The sequence below is a fragment of the Parus major genome, chromosome 4, assembly GCF_001522545.3.
Source record: "Parus major isolate Abel chromosome 4, Parus_major1.1, whole genome shotgun sequence".
Classification (NCBI taxonomy): Eukaryota; Metazoa; Chordata; class Aves; order Passeriformes; family Paridae; genus Parus; species Parus major.
The window spans coordinates 60892246-60896627 of record NC_031771.1 but is presented as its reverse complement, the minus strand read 5'-3'; positions in this window follow the sequence as shown (position 1 = coordinate 60896627).

Sequence of the window (4382 nt, the reverse complement as noted above, 5' to 3'; positions counted from 1 at the left end):
GCTGAATTGTTGTTCTCCCTTTAATGACGGCTTCTCATTTCGGTCTTTATCGACTGCTTAAACCACATAGGCTTGTTTGATGTCCAGAAAACTCCCCTCTGCTGTGTTCAGAGCAAGGATCTGAGGCAGCATCTGAGCATGTCTGGCACATCAGAGACTTACCGAGGAAATAAATGAGTGGGTCCATGAGGCCACAAGTAAGTAGATGCCAATGGAGGTCTGAGATGTGTGAGAATTGTCCAAAACAGTCAGTTGTGTTAGCTCCTTGAGACTGTTTATGCTGAGATCTCATGACAATCTGATTTAAGATGATTATCAAATAGCTGACTGCTTTATCCCATCTCTCTTAAACAGATCAGCCAAGAAAAGATGGGCTCAGGGGTTTTTTAAGCTGTCTGGTGCTACATCCAGTAACCAGAAGGGAACCTGCAGGCCAAGACTTGCTTTAATTCTGTAATCCCTCCTCAGAGTGAGGATTGCTGCAATCTGTAGAGAAAGGAGGTATTACTGCAGCTCAGGGTGTTTTGCTGTGTACATGGTAGACTGGAACATCATCTGGTGATGGAAGACATCCCTGGGCACAGGCATGGGTAATGTCCTCCAGTGCCTAACAGAGGAGAGACCCATGGGACTGAGCATGGAAAGCAGCAGGTTATTGTTAATTTAGCAGTGTGGTACTAAGCAAAGGAAGAAAAGTAAAGCCAAAACAGGCAGCTTATGCCACAGCAGCTGTGCCACCAGCTGGGTTCAGGAACTCAGGGCAGATTTACTCAGTACTTACTGCAGCTTCTGAAAACACTCAACCTTACACAGCACCAATAGGTGTGTTATACTGTGGGGTGTAAATGCTCTCCCAAGCAGCACAAACCTGCTAAGCCCCCTTGGCAATCCATGCCCCATGGCACAGAAAACACAAGGACCCCTAAGAAATTGATTTGTGGTTTTCAAAGAGGTCAAAGAGTACAGCTGACACCCGACAGCAGGATCTAGGTGAGGAAGGACATGGGCAAGGTGACAAGATGGGTGACAGCACAAGCTGTCAGGTGTCAGACCCCCATCCCTGCAGACTCTTCCCCAGCCCTGATTCACCCCCAGCCTTTAACTTCTCTTTCAATTTTGTACCCACCATGCAAAGCCAGGCATGGTGGGCACCAGTGCTCAGCACTACCATGGTATGGACATCAACATCAACAGGCCAAGCTGATGGCAGCTCCAGTTAAAGTTCTGCACCAGGATCAGCCCAATGGATAAAAGAGTCTTTATAAGGTTGTGATCACATGGAGACAGTTTGCTGTGAGTGCTCCCTCCTGTTGATGATTGCCTGCTTTGTGCCAAAATCCATCTTGGTGTAATTACTGAGTAAAGCAGAGGAGCTCCCAGCCATCTGAGCCACTGCCCAGGTTTTAAAGAATTTATGGAATACTCCGAGTTGGAAGGGACCTAGAGGATCATGGACTTCAGCTCTTAAGTGAATGGCCCATATGTGGATCAAACCCACAACCTTGGCATTATTAGCACTGTGCCAATAATGTTCAGCAACAACTGAACTAAATCTCATTTTCTATCTGTAGCCCTAAAACAGAGACACCAAATCTTGGAGTGATCAGTTTGGAACATGCTGGTTTGCTCAAGGCTCAAATCCAAGGGACAGAGGTGCCAGCACTGGTCCAGGGGAGGGAAAGCAGCTCCACAGTGCCCACACAGGGCACTGCCACTGTGGCCATGCTGCCACCCAGAACCAAGATGCACAATTCCCCTCATCCGACTCCCCTGCCTCAGGGGCTGAAGCCAGTCTGCTTGATTTTTCCTCACCTCTGGCAACAAACTGAGTCAGTCCTGAGATCCATTAAACTGATCCAAACATAAACACTAGCATAAGTTAAGAGTGCTGTCAAATTCCCAGGGAAAAACTTTCAGGAGGACCTCTGAGATCAGAGACTGATCTGCCACAGCTCCCTCCTGTCCCCAACAGCTCAACTCTGCCAGCCACAGACACTGCAGAGGTGTCAACAGCTTGGACTGCCCACAGCTGGATGCTTTTTGTTGTTGTTGTGGTTTTTTAGTTGAATATGTTTCATTGGTTGGTTGGTTTTAATGTCAAATGGTGGTGCTCTTAAGAAGAATATTTTAAAATGGAAAGTAGATTTCTACAATATGTTACTGGAAGTAATATACTTGTTTGCAAAACTTCAGTATCCATCAATAACATTTTGGTAGCCAGTACTTCTTAGAAATTTAACAATTTATGGAGAAAAAAAGAAGAAGTTTTCAGCAGGCTGAAAAAAATAGTTTTGAGCACTAGTAAAGTGTTTGTGTATTTTACCACTTATAGTCAGTCAGAGGTGTGAAAAACCAGTACTCAAACAACCTCAGCTTCATCAGACAAACCATTTTCTCACCTGCATTTACACTGTCTACATCATGGAACAGCGATTTTCCTTTGTAGACATTTATTATTATTATTATTACTACTATTATTATTTTGTTAAGGAGCACAGTGAATCATCCAAAGTGTCTCCAGGGAAAATTGAAGGATGTGTTATTTTGCGTGTGGCACCTTGGTATGAACAAGAGCCTTGAGGATGCCAGGCTGATCTCTGAAAGATCAGAGAGCTGATCTTTCCCAGCTACCAACAGGCATCCTGCTCCTTGGGGTTTAAGATAAAGCCTCTGCAAATCCTCAATACTCAGAGTAATACAGCTCTATTTCTCCTTTTTTTCTTTTCCTCTTGTATGAGCAAATTTCTGTATATACTGTATGCACCCCATTTCCAACACTGCCAGTGTTTCAACACTTCCTTCCTTCCCTGCCTTCCCCCAGCCCTGCCCAGGGCTCCCCCAGGCCCATGGTGGCTTCACCCACCCGTGTGCTCAGCCAGTGAAGAGAAACCCTGTGTCAGGAGGACTTACCTGCTAAACACACCATGGTTAAGCTCCACAGCAGAAGACAGGGCCAGGCACTCATTTTTCCCTGAGGAGTAACACAGCCTGTCAAGAGGCAGGATCAGCAGCTAATGCCCTCACCCAGCTGCTCATTCTGCTCCGCTTTTGTGCCCAATTTTGTCACCTGACTGATCATGCGGCTCAGTCAAGTCAACCTCTCCCCAACAAAGGGGGGTTTATATTCGGAGACTGCAACAGGTCTTGAGACGATTCGGCCTCCTGAGAGCAGAGCACACAGCAGGCACCCAGAGGAGCAGGTCTCCCCTCACAGAACTGCAGAAATCCGTGTGAGAGCAGCGCTTTGGAGGAAGTGGTGGCTTCGGGGAGGGATGGGCAGAGCAGCCTGGGAACCCAGCCTGGCTGTGGGCCAGCCCCCCGTGACCTCGTCAAGTGAGAGGATCTCAATTTTTAGACGCACAAGATTTCCTGAGAGAAGAGAAACGAGAAAAACAACCCCAGAAGAGTTCCTATTTTAACCGGGGCCAACCATGCTGTAGCCAGAACGCAGCCTCTGGTGAGCACGGAGCTTTCCCAACCAGCATCTCATTCCTCTCCCTTCCCCGTTGCCCCCATGGGGTCCAGCTTGATGCATCAACTTGTTATCAGGATCAAGCTCATAGATCCTGATGATAGTGATTTTGAGGTGAGAGCATTAAGTTTAATGAGGCCCCACCCCATTTTCCATGTGTTCCAGTGTCTGTACTGCCTGCTGGGCCACCTGAGGACACAGATGTCCCCATGTTTTCCTTACCTTGCAGCCCTGCTTTGAAAGATTCCCCCCTTTCCCTCTGCCCCCACTGTTCAGCAATCAGCATTGCCAGGCCCCTGCAGTGAGAGGATTTCCTTTAGCATTCAGCTGAATGACACATCTCACACGTCACATCTTTGCCCAAACTGAGGGAACAGAGGGCTCCTCATACAGGATCGTGGATGTTCCACATGCAGCCCCCACAGCTGCACATTCAGTGAGATCAGGCACTGTCATGCACTGTGTCCTTTGTGCTCCGGGATCCTCAATAGGACCCAACATGATGAGCCAAAACTGGCCTGCTCTAACACAAACCCTCAGCCTTCCCTCACAGCGGCCCAGGTGGGGCAGTTTGGAGCCAGGGACACTTTCCTGTCCTCCTGTCTCTGGCAGTGACAGTCTGCCTAACTCTCCTGCTTCATGGCAGCTGCAGGGGGACAGGGCAGCCTCCTCCACTCTGGTAGCACCAGTTTGGGTGGGGGCAGGTCAGACTGGGAGCAGCTGGCTTCTCTGAGCTGATGACTGATCACAAGCACGAGATCAGGCTCAAGGACTGGGCCCTGGCAGCCCCTCACAGAGACACTGCCCAGTGGCTCTGGACAAGGCAGGGGTGGCTAGAGGGCTGCCCCTTCCCTGCAGGCATCAGAACTCTCAGCATGACATTCTCTGCTTGGCTTTACAGGTTTTACAA